The 16,144-nt window shown below is 40.2% G+C and overlaps 1 protein-coding gene across 4 annotated transcripts in view; it reads left to right on the forward strand.

Annotated features, from left to right (window-relative positions):
* znf800a (zinc finger protein 800a) overlaps positions 1–16,144 on the forward strand; it is a 100,758-nt gene that overhangs the window by 11,654 nt on the left and 72,960 nt on the right. For 2 of the 4 annotated variants that reach the window (XM_052029962.1, XM_052029963.1), the window contains exon 2: positions 7,392–7,557. The exons of the other annotated variants lie outside the window; for them this stretch is intronic. The gene's annotated coding sequence lies outside the window, so the exon portion shown is untranslated. The remainder of the gene's footprint in view (positions 1–7,391; positions 7,558–16,144) is intronic. 4 annotated transcript variants of the gene reach the window in all.

The raw sequence follows: 16,144 nt of genomic DNA on the forward strand, positions 1-16,144 counted from the left end.
AGCATTAAAAAGCTCTGGTAAGCTAAGCTCTCTTCTGGCTGGGATCAAAAGATGATGATTCTGGTGGTTTGAGGTCTGTCATGTCTCTCACACGCAGATCCTCCCCTTACCCCCCCTTACCCCCTCCCCCCCTCCCAACCCCACCTTAGGACTTGGCTACAACAGTTTTGCAAGGCAGAATCTTAAACACCTCTCATTGATTCATCAACAACCTTCCTCTTAAGATCAGGTAGCGTTATCCACAGATGACTGCACCGTGCTCAGTTCCAGTTGCAACTGCTCAGGAAAAGGATGAGCCCTCGGAGATATGGAAAAGGCTCTGGGGAGTCGAGGCATAAGCCACTTTGCAAAGTACCCAGCCTTTGGACTGTTCACTGACCAGTGTTTGGTTGGATCGCTCACTTAAGTAGTGTGGTATACCTCAAGTTTTTCTGTGTGTCCTTGCCCACACTTGACAACATTCAGACCCAGGCTATTAAGTATCACGTGCACCACTCATGTGGCAGATAGTAATGATCTCCAGCAGGAGTCCAACTACCTCTCCTTGGCATTCAATGTCATTACCCTTTGTGATCCACCATCATGAACATTGTGGGGTTCATCAATCACCAGAAGCTGATTGGATCACTTGACTGAATATTGTAGTAACTGGGCATTCCAACGGCTGGCACAAGTAGGTCACATCCTGGCTCTCCAAAGCCTTTCCACATCTTAAAGACACAGATCTGCATTGTATCCAGTCAAACCAAATCATGCAGTTTTTTTGGAGAGAGGAGTGAAGGTTTTTTTTTGCATTTTTATCTTAAGAGTCAAGAGACAAAGACTTTATTGAGATATGTCACAAGCAGAATGAAAGAAGATGAATCTGAAAAAAATATTGAAGAACAGATTGTTGGTGTAGAAAGAAGAAGACCCAGGTTAAAACTCATAAAAGATGAAGAAAATGCCCCTCCTAGTTTCCTGAATCATGTCTAGTGGTACTCCTTCAGTGTTCAGGGCTTATTGCTGTCATAACAATTTATTCAGAGTTTTATGGAAAAAAAATCACATTACAAGTAGGCATCTTGCTTTCTGGGTTGGTGAAGTGACTATGCATTGAGTGGTACATTTCTAGTTAAAATTGTGATCTAATGGACTGTCCTTGTTTTCAAGTGTAAAATAATTTTGAGAGCAGTGATGATTGGTTTATATGAATGGGACTTTTTTTAGGCCAGAGGCAAGCTTCCTTATTGTGTGTCATATGTTCAGGAAAGGACAATAGAATTAATCTTCAGATGGTTTAATGTTTTCTAATTCCGAAGTACAATATTTTGGCTTTTGAGATGTGGGCATCGCCGGCAAGGCAAGCATTTATTTCCCATCCGTAATCAGCTTAGTGATGTGGTGAGCTGCTGCCTTGAACTGCTGCTGTTCTTCAGTGCTGTTGGGTAGGGAGTTTCAAGATTTAGATCCAGTGATGATGAAGGAACAGTGATATAGTTTGTGAGGATGATGTGCAACTTGATGGGGAATCTACAAGTGGTGGCATTCCTATTCCCATTGGAGACCTTGTTTGGAGATGCTGTTGGAATAGCTCGGGTGAATAACTGCAGTGGATTTTGCAGATGATTGAACCTGCAGCTGCAGGACGCCGGTGGTGGATAGAGTGCGAGTCAATGGGCTGCATTGTCCAGGATAGCATGGAGTTTCTTGAGTGTTTTTGGAACTGCACTCATCCAGGCAAGTGCAGAGTGTTCCATGATGCCCCTGACTTGTGACTTGTAGAATTTTTTTTATTCATTCAAGGGATGTGGGCTTCGCAGGCTGAGCCAGCATTTAATTGCCCATCCCTAATTGCCCTTGAGAAGGTGGTGGTGAGCTGCCTTCTTGAACCGCTGCAGTCGTTGTTGTGTGGTTATGAACTCAAGTAGCCCCATACACAATGTGGCTACAAGAGAGTGTCAGAGGCTAGGAATCCTGTGGCAAGTAACTCACCTCCAAACTCCCCAAAGTCCGTCCACCATCTACAAGGCACAAGTCAGGAGTGCAATGGAATGCTCTCTACTATGCTGTTGGGGAGAGTGTTCCAGGATTTTGATCCAGTGACTGTGAAGGCATGGCACTGTATTTCCAAGTCAGAATGGTGTGTGGCTTGGAGGACAACTTCCAGGGGGTGGTGTTCCCATGCTTTTGCTGCCCTTGTCTTTCTACCTTGTAGAGGTGGTGAGTTTGGAAGATGCTGTCTAAGGAATCTTGGTGAGTTGCTCCAGTGCATCCTGTAGATGATACAAACTGCTGCTACTGTGCGTCGGAGGTGGAGTCAGTTAATGGTTGTGGACGAGGTGCCTATCAAGTAAGCTGTTTTGTCCTGTGTAGTGTTGAGCTTCTTGAGTGTTGTTGAAGCTGCACTCATCTAGGCAAGTGGAGATATTCCATCGCACTCCTGACTTGTACCTTGTAGATGGTGGATAGCTTTAGGGAGTTTGTAAGTTACTTGCCACAGGATTCCTAGCCTCTGACCCTCTCTTGTAGCCACATTGTGTATATGGCTACTTGAGTTCATCTTCTAGTAACCCCCAGGATATTGGTAGTGGGGCATTCAATGATGATAATGCCATTGAATGTTAGGGAGTGATAGCTGGATTTTCTCTTGTTGGATATTGTCATTGCCCGGCACTTGTGTGGCACAAGTGTTACTTGCCACCTATCAGCCCAAGCCTGGATTTTGTCCAGGTCTTGCTGCATTTGGATGTGGACAGCTTCACTATCTGCGGAGCCCCCAATAATGCTGAACGTTGTGCAATCATCAGTGAACATTGCTACTTCTGACCTTACGAATGAAGGGAGGTCATTGATGAATCAGCTGAAGGCAGTTGGGCCTAGGATGCCACCCTGATGAACTCCTGCGGAGATGTCCTGTGGCTGAGCTGATTGACTTCCAACCACCACAACTACCTCCCTTGGTACTAAGTATGATTCCAACCAGTGGAGGGTTTTCCCCCGATTCCCATTGACTCCGGTTTAGCTAGGTCTCCTTGATGCCATACTCGATCAAATGCTGCCTTGATGTTAAGGGCAGTTACTTTCACTTGAGCTCTTCTGTCGCAGTTTGGACCAAGGCTCACTGCATCCTTTTACCTGATGTTGTATTAGTGGCATATATGTGGCTGGTCCAGTTGAGTTTCTGGTCAGTGGTGACGCAGGGATGTTGATGGTGGGTTCTCAGTGATGGTAATATCATCAAATGTCATGGTCAGTGGCTAAACTGTCTCTTGTTTGGGTATCAAATGCTGCTTGCCAATTTTCATCCACTGTTATCTGGGTCTTGCTGTGTGCAGGAAGGGGCTGTTTGTTTGTTGAGATGTTGAGAATGGAATTGTACATGTTGCAATTATCAGCAAACATCTCTACTTCTGTCACGATTGAAGGAAGGCCATTGGTGAAGCAGCTGCAGGTGCTTTGGCCAGGGAACTCTGGCAATGTTGTCCTAGGGCTGGAATGATTGACCAACAAAAACCAGGAGCATCTTCCCATGCACAAGGTGACTCCAATCATTGATTTTTCTCCTTGATGCCCAGTGACTTTGGTTTTACTGGCATTCATTTTGTCAAGTATTGCCTTGCTGTCATTTCACTCTCGCCTCAGCATCTTGGTCCATATCCAAAGGTTTGTGTTGAAGTCTGGAGCCAAATGGTCTTCCTGAAATCCAAATTGGGAATCTGGAAGCAGATCTTTGGTGAGTAAGAGCCTCTTCATTATATTGTTGACACCTTCCATCACTCTGTTGATGATTGAGAGCACACTCATTAGCTGGATTTAATTTGATGTGCTTTTTATGTCTTAGACATAACTGGGTAATTGTCCACATTGTTTGGTAGGCACCAGTGTTGTAACTACCTCAGGATCAGATTGCTTAGAGGCAAGGCTAGTTCTGGAATACAAATAATAAGTACTACAAGAAGGGATTTTATCTATGTGCACAATCATATTAGTGTTGTGGTTCCTTAGAATCTGTAGGTGGTGCTTTTGCTTCATTAAAACACATTAGTGTATATTATTCCTATAGATGGTGCTGTGATACAGTCTCTGATTGCTAGGGGTGTTATGCTATGTGACGTACAGCTGCTATTTTATATTGGAAGTGTATTGTCTTCCACTTGTGCATTTGGTTATTGGGTTCCAACAAATTAGTCAATGATATGTGGGAATTTTTCATCCAGCTGAAGAAGTCCAAAACTGAGGCTGAATCAGAGTCACAAAATCAAAGAATTATGTATTTCATAATAACCTGATTATATTTAGTCTTTTGGATTTTGTGTCCTTTAATGCCTTCATTAAAGTTTTTTAATTGAAGGTTTCAGCATTTCCTAAATGCCCAGGCATGAACCTGATACTTTCCCCTCTCCCCCAAGAGATTTGAGAGCTAAATCTGGATTGTGCACATGTAGTGTGTGTCTGGCTTCCTAAGGTACATCATATCATTCCTTTAATTGTACTGATGGAATATTTGATCTCTTGCTCCAGCAATATTTGCCTGAGAGTTTTTCATTAAATACTTGTTAAAGGTAAATTCATAACTTTTAAGTTTGAGGCACAATATAGAAAGAGTTTATTGTGTTCATAGATATATTTGCTTGAGGAAGGAACATTACACATTTGTAATTAAGACACTGGTTTTTACTTTGATTTGTGTTCCATAGGGTATTAAACTGATAGTGGGGAGAGAATTTTTGTGATGATAATTGTCTTACAAAAGTTTGGATTTTGTAGACACGTATTTATCTCACGTGTTTTTTTTTGATGGGTGGTAAAATGGCAATGTAAATTGTTGGATAAAGATATCTACAAGAGTGTGTCTGTTTCTGGACTGGAGTAGTAAAAGGGTAGGCCATCGCGGAAAGAAATGATAAGGAAGGTGATCGTGCATTGACGAAATGTTGCAAAACATTGCAGTTTACAACCAGTATGCTCCATGTGCATTTGTTAAGAGTTATAAGAAACATCAGGAGAGAACAATATTGCAACAAAGAACACAGGGAAATCTCATTAATGATGTTGGATTTGTAAGCTGATGGGAAGGGTGATGGCAGGGGAGAAGTGAAGGAAAGCTTGTAGAGAAGATGAAATGCTCTCATGCCTCTTTAGAGGATATGGTTGGCAGGTGCTTGGTTAGCGGCAGGTTAATGATTGAGGGGAGAGGCAAGGCATATCAACTACTGAGGTTCATAGCCTTCAAACATAAGTCAATAGGGGTTCTTTTCTCTACTATGTTGCCCAAGAAAATCTAGTGATCTGTGGTGTGGTTGCAGACAGCATCAGTTCAAAGACATTCCTTATGTCCAGCATAGTTGAGCAGCCTGTCATGGTAAAGACTACTGGCATACAGCAAACCAGGATGGAATAATACATCTTTTAAGAATTGGTTTGTTTTGTAGCATGAGGTTTATAGGGAAATTTATACATTGTGACTAGTTTGGAAAAAAAAATACATCAAGTTTTTGTCAATTCAATTGATTTCCCTTGATTGTGGAGGAAGTTGCACCACACCACGCCTTGTGGAAGAGGGCTACATCACCCTCTGCAACTTTAAGATTTCTATGTTAAAACTGTTGGTGAGGAGGTCCCAAAGTGGCTGTTAGTTTCATGGTATAAAGACAGGAAACAATGATAGTTTCACCTGCAACAAGCAAATCTGGCCAATTCGATTTTCCTTTCTTAAGTAAGTAAACTAAACAACATATGCTCAATGAATATTAAGTTAAATACAAACTGCACAACTCTGCATCAGAGATCACTGCTCAAAACAAATTGGCTGCAGATGGTGCTGCTAGGTGTGTTAATGTGTGTTCTTGATAATTGCTTCATATGCAGTAGGGAGACTGGGTAAATAAATATGAGAGGATGAGCCACTACTTCAGCACCTTGTCCAGTATTAGAATGAGGAATATTATTTGAGCTTCACGTATATTTTTCTAACCAAGATGGAGTTAGAGATGGAACAGTCACAATGGTTGAAAATGCAAAAACTAATTAGAATTGTGTTTGCTCTTTAAGTAAATTAATTGCTATATTTAGGTTGTAAAATGTTTAAATGTTTCCTGGTTCAGCATTATTTACATAATTAGATTTGGGGATAAGTGGAAATGGATCCGTGTCAAAAAGACCAGGATAAAGTGATGACAAAAGTTCAGAAGAGGATGAACTTCATTTGATTAAAAGACTTCAAAATAATTCCATACTCATTCCCGCTACAAGTGTGAAACTGATGGTCCAGAATTTTATGTCAGCAGTGAATCCTTGACCTACTCACCTAGTCTGCCTTTAGTTATCTCCTGGCAGCAACTTCTTCCCTGAAGTTGGTTCTAACCTCATTAATGAGCTCCTGGCAGGGCCTTCTGAGTGTAAACCTGGTTATAGGTGGGAGCTGGTAATGCAGAAACAAAGCCTGCCATAAACAGCTGAGAAACACTTTTGACAGCCAACTGAACCATACTTTCTAGCTTAACTGACTGTGAACACTGTCAGAATCTTGCGAAAGTTTCTGACATTCGAAAGCATTAAAGAATACAAACTATTAAAACACTGCAAATTTTAAATTTTTAAAAATTTGTTGGAAAAAATCCAGAAAAATCCAGAATACATAATAATCAAGAGTATTTAACTAAACAATTAAAGAAATCAAATTTATCTACTACTTAGTCCCTCATACTGTTCTCCTTCATTAAAATCAGTGAAGGTGCCTTTCTTGAACTAGGTCCAACATAGTGAAAGATCTGCCAGTGGATTCCCTAGCATAAGTGCTGAGGAATTGAAGGAATCTTGCATTCTCTTACTGGACTAAGTTGGAACGACAGTGTTCTGGAAGTTCAGGAATTGTGCCATCAGGCCAATGTGCAGGAATCCAAACTTGCTGATTGGGGGTGGGGGGGGGGGGGTGGTGGTTGGGTTGTTGTGGGGAGAAAAGGGTGAAAATCCTTGCTTTTACTCTGGAAAATCCAGACTAATGTTCCATTATAGCAACATGATAGCATGGCCATTTTGCAAGTCAGAGCAGCAAATGAGGCAAAGATTTGCAATGGAATGACATGCGTAATAAATAACTTATTTACAGCCCACCTAATGTGGATTCAAAACATTGAACATAAAATTTTATCTTATTGCAATGTTGTTTTAAATTTAAGGCTGAAATTGATTTTGGTTAACAATAACAGAGAAGAATTATAACAACAAACCAAAATTATGAAGGAATTATAGTTTATCAGTACAGTATCCTTCTCTAGATGCTACCTGAGGATCTGGATATTTTCAGCATTTTTCATTCTAGATTTCCAGCAGCTGCTGTGTTCTGCATCACACTGTTTCCACTGCCTCACTTGCTGAGTATTTACAACATTTTTCTATTTTTGTTTCAGATTTCCAGCTTTGCAACAATATACTTGCACTTACCTTTGATTTATTTCTGCACTTCCATGGTACATTTCAGTGTCACTGACTTTGGTGTTGCGAATCAGCTTTAACACGTCCTTGAAGTCCAAAAGAGTTGGTGGCACAGTGGTGCAGCTTCATTCCTGACCACAGGTACTGTCTGTGTGGAGTTTGCATGTTCTCCCTGTGACTCTGTGAGTTTCTGCCAGTTTCCCCCCACATCCCCATGACGTGAATTAGTAGGTATATTGGCCACTGCAAATTGCCCCTGGTGTGTGGCTAAGTGGTAGAGTTTTGGGGGAGTTAATAGGTATGTGGGGAGAATAAAACAGGATTACTGTAAATGAGTGCTTGATGGTCAATGTGGACTCACTGAGGCTAAGGGCCTGTTTCTGTGCTGTATTTAACTCTCATTCATTTTCATTCATTCATTCATTAACATTCATTCATTTTCTGTGAGTCACCATGAGTCAGACCTAAAGCTTCTCTTTGGAGTTGCAGGATTTAATGGAAAGAAATAAACCTGGATTCCATAATCTGCAGTTTGTAGTTTTCTCATTCAGAGGGAGCAATAATAGTTTGGAGTATAAGGCTCAAACCTTAAAGGGGAAATGAGTGACTGAGTGGGGTTGATAGGAATAGCAATAACTGCCATTTTCTTGATGGGTCAAATTGCCTGCTCTTATCCTCCAAGAAAATACGAGAAAATATAAACATCAAAGTGCAAAATAGCATTAATTCATTCTTGAGGCTGGGAGAGTGAAAGAACAATTCAAGTCCATACCTGATCTAAAGTCTCTTAATTATATTTGCAGTTGGGGAAATCATTTTAAAATTGTATCAAACTCACCGTAAAAAGAAAGTTGGCTCTTAAAGGTTATTAGCATTTTCATGGCATAATAAATAAAAAAAAGTGACCTTATTCATAAAGTCTGTGGTTCTGATCTTCAAACATGCAAGCAGAGGGTGTGGACTTTACTAGGAGAGCATAATTTTATATAACCTGTGTGGTGTGTGTCTGTCTAATGAAACATTAATTTTATAAATGCTTTAAACTGAATAGTGCATTTGTCACAACACAAGAAATTAGCCATGCCTTCTTGCTTCAGATACATTTTCAAATCAAAATCTTTAATGACAAATGACATGAACTTTCTCTTTTCTCTCAAGATGGGTTATCCAAGAATCTTAAACTGTTATGATTTGGGCTGTCTTCCACAGCTTCATGGCTGCAACAATACATTTTCATAATCCTAAACTGAATCTTGATCTTGTCCCCTTAGTGAGATTATTATGCTTTGTGGTTAACAATCTTACTCTTTTCCCTTTGGGTTTATAACCAGAGGTGGCACCAGTCATCTACCCAAACTCTTTCCTTGCTGGAGAAACACATACTGACTGATTTGATACCTCAGGTTAACCCTAATAATCTCAACTTTATGACTATGTCGGAGAGGATGCAAGAGAACCTTCAAGGTGATTTTGTTTTTACTTTGATTGTGTTACCTTGAATGTCCATCTCATGGGTGCAGAAGTTTGTCTTTTGATCAGATAATCTTGCTGAGCATTTTGTAGAGTCACAGAGTGATACAGCACAGAAATGGGTCCTCTGGCCCCCCACGTTTGTGCCACCTTTTTGCCCATCAACACCAATCTCATTTGCCCACACGTTAGTTGTTAACTTTGGTCATCTCTTCATTGTGTTTTAAGATACAACTTTGCTGTGAGGCTTCCAAATGTCTTGGCTCTCGGATGTTCTAGCTTGGCCAGATTGAAAGAATTCTTACCCTTTGACTTAAGAGTTTAGCCATTTTGTTCCCGACTTATCTCATACCAAAACTGTAGAAGTCCTTTTTCCTTTTGACTGGGTTATCCCCTGCAATGGTGGTGAGGGGTAGTCAGTGCTTATTCATCTTGCCAGTTCCTTTTGTTACATTCAATTAGATCAGCCTCACTGAAAGTTACCCAGGTGTTTGTTACGGATTCATCCCTTTATCTCTGGAATGATCCTAGGAATTCTTTTATTCAGATCCAAGTCCAGGATATCCTTCATAAGAGCCAGCGCTGGTATCCAAGCAATGTGTTTTAAATGTACTCAGTTCATTTGCAGCAATGTTTCTTTGCTTCTGCTCACCTCTTAGGATGAAATCTAACATCACATTAGCCATTTTGATCATTCCACCTGTGAGTCAGTTTTTAATGACTTTATTCTCTAGATCCTTAATTGTCTTTGCTCATCTGCCTCCCTGGTGCTTTATTATTTAGGTTTGCCCCACCTGCTATCTACTAACTCCCATTTAGTTCCAGATGAGTTTCTGAAAGGAATGCAATACATGACTATTGGCTCAAGAAACAGATGTACAACTGGAAAAAATTGGAGTGGCCAATAATTACATTCTCATCAAAATATATTACTCTGTCATAATTGCATCCACTTGCTGAATCAATTTGTATTTCAGCTTTCTTTGCCATGCAGTTTAGAATATTTTCCATCAGGTGTAAACCTCGGAGTTATTCCTTTCTCTTTTCGCATTCAGATCATTACGGGTGGTGAAAATCTTGGCCCTTGATTGCCATTGCCCTTCTACCTCAACTTGTCTCCCAGTTACTGCAGTGTGCTTCCTGTCCAGCTCCTTTCCTGTTCATGGCACAGATTGTCTCCAGGGCAAGGCACCTCAATTACAACTGGAAATAATCAAAAAGTAAAAAAAAGTACAGCTGCTGTAGATATGAAATAAAAAAGAAAATGTTGGGAAAATTCAGCAACATCTGTGGATAGAGATCAGATTTAACTCATCAGGTCAGTGACTTTCTGAAGAAAGGTCATCAACTTGAAACATTAATTGTGGTTCTCTCTCTCCAGGTGCTGCTTGAGCTGCTGAGTATATCCAACATTTTCTGATCTTATTATACTTGTTGAGAACCATCAGAAATGAGATTGCGACCTCTATGGGTACAATAGTGATTTAAACCAAAAGCAAGAGATTTTGGTGGTTGCAGTTTAGTACTGGTTCCCTTTAACTGAATCTCAAAATTATATAAAACAAGCTGCTTTCATATGATGTACATAATAGTCATAGCCATAGAGACAGAGCACAGAAACAGGTCTTTCTAAGCAAATGTTGTGGAAGCTTGTTATTTTCTTGTGTGACAATTCAAACCTAAGTTTAAGCACTTACATTGACCTGGAATATGTGAAGGGAATAGCAAAGATGCTTTCAGCAGTTACTGTTTAAAGGAAATCTGACAACTTCTGGAATAAGCACATGCAAAGTTAAAAGTAGAAATTCAAAGGACGCTTTCAGAAATACCCAGCTTTTCCATAGAGGGTTCCGTTGCAGTTTTTGCCAATGAACCTGATGTTGAAGAGGCTTCAAGGACTCAGCCCTGCTGTATGTACCCACTAGTTCTACACAACGAATAGTTGAAAAAGTCAGCATTGGTACATTCAGAAGTAAGTGAGTTTCTAATGGTTTGATAAGAAAAAAGTGCTGTTAAACAACTTCTCCAGCCCTGCAAAGTTAATTTTACCAGAGTGCTGTTGCATTTTTACTGATGTAAATTCACGGACATCAATTCTTTCCATTGCACTCCTGGTGTATTTTGCCATGATAAAGCCTTTGTTTTTTTTTTAACATTTCTAAAATAGAATACATTTAGTTTTACTCCTTGGTTTTGCCTGACTTAATACCTCCTCACGTAGCAGGGTGTTAACTTTGTTTTGATAATGCTCCTGTGAATTATTCTGGGACATTTCTTTGGTGCCTTAAAGGTACTGTTTGATTTCTTTCCACTTTTCTTTCCTATCTATTGATCTTCATGTCTTTTCATTGATTTACCAACTTGGTGCACACCTCGAAAGCTTTCTTTATTATTTCCCTCACTTTATTACCCTTTCTTAATGTTGTGCCATTCGGCCCATCTCTACCCCACTCTAACTTTGATTTCCCTCTCTGCTTTATAAATATGTCAGATGCTTACTCAGATGTATGCTTTATATTAATCATTCTTGCAATATGTTACCTTTGGGGAATCAAGACCATGTTATCTTGAGGTGAGATATGGTTAAACAGTAGCAATAGATTTGTGGGGATATGCAACTGCCACAATTCACGTGCTCACATTTTAAATGTGTTCACAATTTTGCAGTATGTGATGTTCAGAGCAATTGTTCCCCTACCCTTTCTCTAATTTTGCTCTCTGGAGACCGGAGATGCTGAAGCAAAGATTTTTTTTTTGCTATCATACACCTGAAAAGGATGGAGTGTTTGGTAAAGCTGAATATGAGATTTATTATTTTAAAAATGTGTCTGTGCTGTATGATACAGGTGAAGCTATGCTCTTGCTGATGATAGGAACCCCCAGCTCTGTGTGATCAAAAGGGCCTTTTTATATAAAAAAAATCATTCTTCAGTTTATCTATAAATGAAAGAAAAAGAATTGCCTCAGAAAGATTTGCTTTTTGGGTTTATCCCCATATCTTCTGTTCCTAACCAGAGAAAACCCATTGTTATTGCTGCTTGTGGAAAAAATGAGCTTTGGCCCTGACACAATGCCATAATTAATATTGTTTTACAGATTCAAAAGGAACAAGTCTATTCTGTGCTTTGCCCTTTGAAACACAATGTCCTTTTTTATTTGTTATAATATTTGAATGTCTGTGCTTCCTTAACCTATTGGACATGGTTTCTTGAGTGACTCTCACAGCATCCTTTAAATTGTAGTCAGTGATATAACTGCCTCAGTAAATACCAGTGACTTACCCGTGAATGGAAATCACACTTTTATCTTGTTTTCCAGCCTGCAGCTTCAGACAGGTCAAATGGAAATGTTGGTTGTTGGTTCTAATGACGTAATGTTCTTCACCTTGACCTCCAGTAAGAAGTGAAGTGAGAGAATCCTTTTCTCTAACTCCACTATGTAGGTTGAAAACTGAGAGAGATTTGCCTCAAGTATTCTGTGTGCAACTCCCTCTCTCTCAAAGGCAGCAAGGAGGGGCAGCATTTGCTCCAGCCAGTAGACAGCTGGGTATGTAAGCAAGCTGAATAAATGTGATTGAATGGGAGAAACATGTTTGGAGATGACTTTCTTTGGTAAAGTTCGACGAGTGGAGTAATACTTCTAAGTCCTGGTCAGATTTCTAGTAGAGGGAAAGTGTCACTACTTCAAAGATTAAATTTTATCAGTAATGGACAGTCGGTCCTTTCAATGAAACAAATCAGTTAAATAAATTGATGTGAACGAGACATTTAGAATCCCTTTCTTTAAGGTATGAAAATTTGGTCCTGCTTTCATACTTTATGGAGATGTTACATGGTAGATTGTTCTGTGAATGCCATCTGAATTGGACCCAACTGTACTGAACCCAAACTTTTGATTAAAGTTTTGTGATTTCTTGTGCAATAACACAATCATACTTATAGCAGTCAAATATCAGTCTGAATGAAAGTCAAGTCTCATTCTGTTATCTGTTGATGTTAATGAAAGATAAAACTGCTTTCTTCTTCCACTGAGAGAAAAATCCAGGTCTGGAGTAAAAGTGCTAAACTTAACATCTGTTAAAGCGGCAAACTTAGTTTGTGGAGATCTATGATGTATTTAATGCTGTACTTTAATTTGAGAATTTGATGGGATCCATGTTAAGAACGCTGGGATAAGTTTAGATTGGCATCATGGTCTGTGCAGATATGGTGGGCCAGAAGGCCTGTCCTGGTGCTATACAGTTCTATGTTCTATGCAGTGTGACCCTAAATGTAGTGTTTAAATTTGCAGGATAGGCAAGAGCAGGAACATTTTAGATGTGGGATGCAAACTGTTGTCTGCAAAAGTTGGCTTGCCACTGATTCACAATTGCAGCACATCTGTTTAGCCAAGTTGGACTGGTAGCTTCTAGCCAGGGCAGGGGTCAGTGGCTAGTTGGTTTGACTAAAAGTTAATAGGGCAGTCAGCCTTAACGTCATAATTTTATGAAGGGAAAATCATGTTTGACAATGTTATAGCAGAATGGATGATGGGAAGCCAAGGCACATAGTCTATCTGGATCTTCAAAAACCTGAGCCCATGAGGTGAGAGTTAGCACATTGCTGTGGACAGAGGGCAAAAGCAGATAGTGGGAGCAAATGGGTTGTCTTTAGGTTTGGACACTGTTACTTGTGTTCTACAAGAGGGATCGATCCTGGTTTTTGGCTAATTACAGTTTATATTAATAACTGATGATCAGATAGAGTGTGTTGCATCCAAGTTTACTGATATTCAAGACTGACAAGCGAAGTTGGAAAGTGAAGAGGATGTAAAGACTCTGCAAAGGGATATAGAGAGGTTAAGTAAGAAGGTGGCAGATGGAGTATAAAATGGGGAAAATTTCTTATGCCCCTCCACTGAAGTCATGGATCCTTCCATGAGTGGACGCAATCATGCTGCTTTACTCAGTGTGTGGTGAAAGCAGAAGCAGCAGTCACAAAGACTGCCAGGACCACAACTTGGATGCTCACACTGCAGCCCCACAAGGGGTTTGAAGTTCAACAGGAGAGATTTCTGAGATCTCATCTGGAGTACTCTTTACAGTTCAGATCTTCTTATTGCAGTACTTGCTTTGAAGTCAGAACAGTGCAGATTCACTAGATTGATTCCAAGGATGAGGAGTTGCCCATCGAGGAAATATTTAGAATGGTCTCCACTCATTGGAATTTAGAAGAATGAGAGGTGATCTCGTTGAAATATGGAAGATTCTGAGGGGGATTGACAGAATAGTTGCTGACAACCTGCTTCCTCCAGCAGAAGGGTCTAGAACTATGGTCTCAGCCATTTAGAAGTGAGATGAAGAACAATCTCTTTACTCAATGTGTCATACGACTTTCGAATTCTTTTTCTCAGAGCACTGTGGATTAAGTACATTAGAGAGACAGATTTTGGACTTTGAAGGAATTGGAGGATATGGGGAATGGGCAGGAGAAAAGGCATGGAGTTCCTTGAATGATGGAACAGGACAAGGGGCCATGTAACCTGCTCTTTCATTCCTTATGTTCTTAAGTGTATTGGAATATTGGCTTTGGGCCAAGAAAGACAACCCATTGAAAAGAGTAGCAAAGAAGATTTATTATTTTGAAATTATTATGCAAATACAAGTTATATTGGTGTGAGTAAATAATTGTGTTAACGTCCCTAATTGACAGCAATCAACACTGTAACAATTACTTTTCCCTTATGCTAGGTGTTCACTTGGATTGCCTTAAGAGGGAGCGTGAAAGAACTGAATGAAAGATACAAGCACCCAGTCCAGATCAACAGGGAGTGTCATGGTTAAATCCTTGGGTCATCCTGTTTTATGTCACTTCACATAAAAGTAAAATGACTTGGGGCACTAACTGAGACCACTGGACATGAAAATACATCTTTACATTGGATTTATAAAGTTGTAAACTGGCTTTATTTTCCATTGTTCATTCTTGTCCAACAAGAATGTTAGACAGCACCAGTGTATGGAGTGTATGAATAAAAATAGTCCTTACCCTGTTCTTTAGTGATCAGTATGATCATTAAGACCTGGCACAGTTCAGTATTCTAGCAGCACATAATTTCACACGAGAGCAGATAAGGTTACTTAGAGGTGGATCTCACAGGATTCCTCAGGATCACTGTAAAGGTCAAGGTGCAGGATGGATAGTGACCCACCGTCTGTTGTTTTATTGGAGGAACAACTCTGGCATGATTTTCCTTGGGCCGTGTATTGGATTAGCTTTAAACCAAATGACAGTTTCTTGTATTGCTATCACTTGGAACCAAGAGCAGATACTTTGTCCACTGTTGCTGAGCTAATGAGTTGGAATGTTTTGTGCATTTCTACTCAAGAAGCATTTACAAAATCAGTCCAAGAGTTTACGACCCAGAGGTGTGTAGACAATGGGCAAAATTGTGCTGTCAGTTCCAGAACGAAGAGTGGCTGGAAGTCTGGGATACTGGATACCAGACAACTCCACTTGAATCCAATGGCAGAGCTCAGATGTGCTTGGGAATCTGCCTCTGTGAATCTACACCAGCCAGATATGGTGTAGGATTGGAGTATTGATGAGGATTCCTGAGCTAGAGATCAGGAAGAAAATTTTAATGGTTGCAAAATGTCACTGAATAACAAAGACATTTTAAAACTGCTTCCCAGATTTGACAGATGCCGCCTCCAGCTTTGCCTTCTGTTGGTGGGAATGCTGGGGTTGGGGTCTGCACAGTCCTCCAAAGGGGAGGGGCTCAGCAGTCCTCCAACCGAGGCCCTGCCCCTGTCAACTTCTGGTGATAAAGAGGTCAGTTCATTGAGCCCTCCACGTCCTTACCAGGTGAGGGTAGGGGCAGTGGATGGTCATCTGGGCAGTGGACCACATCCAGCTCCATTTAGCCCAATAGCACATGTTATCAGTGCTGGCAGGATAATGAAATACATTCAAATGGCAACATCTGGTGCCAAGCACACCCGGGCATATGTGAAGGTCCAAAATTTTCAGAGTTTTCCTCTCGCTACCTTGCTGATAAACCCTGCATTGAAGTAAATATAGTTCCCTGATAAGCATATCTGATAAGTTGGGGATGGTGCTTTTAAGAGAAAGTGAAGCTTTTAACAATGTGATATTAATTGTCAGAAAATGTCTTCATGATCCAATAAATACAACGTGGAGCTTCATTTTTCAGAAGCTAATGCTTTGGAGGTTTTATATAAAAAAGGAATTGAAATCTCTCTTATCGTCTCTTTCTT

Source organism: Pristis pectinata, chromosome 15, assembly GCF_009764475.1.
Source record: "Pristis pectinata isolate sPriPec2 chromosome 15, sPriPec2.1.pri, whole genome shotgun sequence".
Classification (NCBI taxonomy): domain Eukaryota; kingdom Metazoa; phylum Chordata; class Chondrichthyes; order Rhinopristiformes; family Pristidae; genus Pristis; species Pristis pectinata.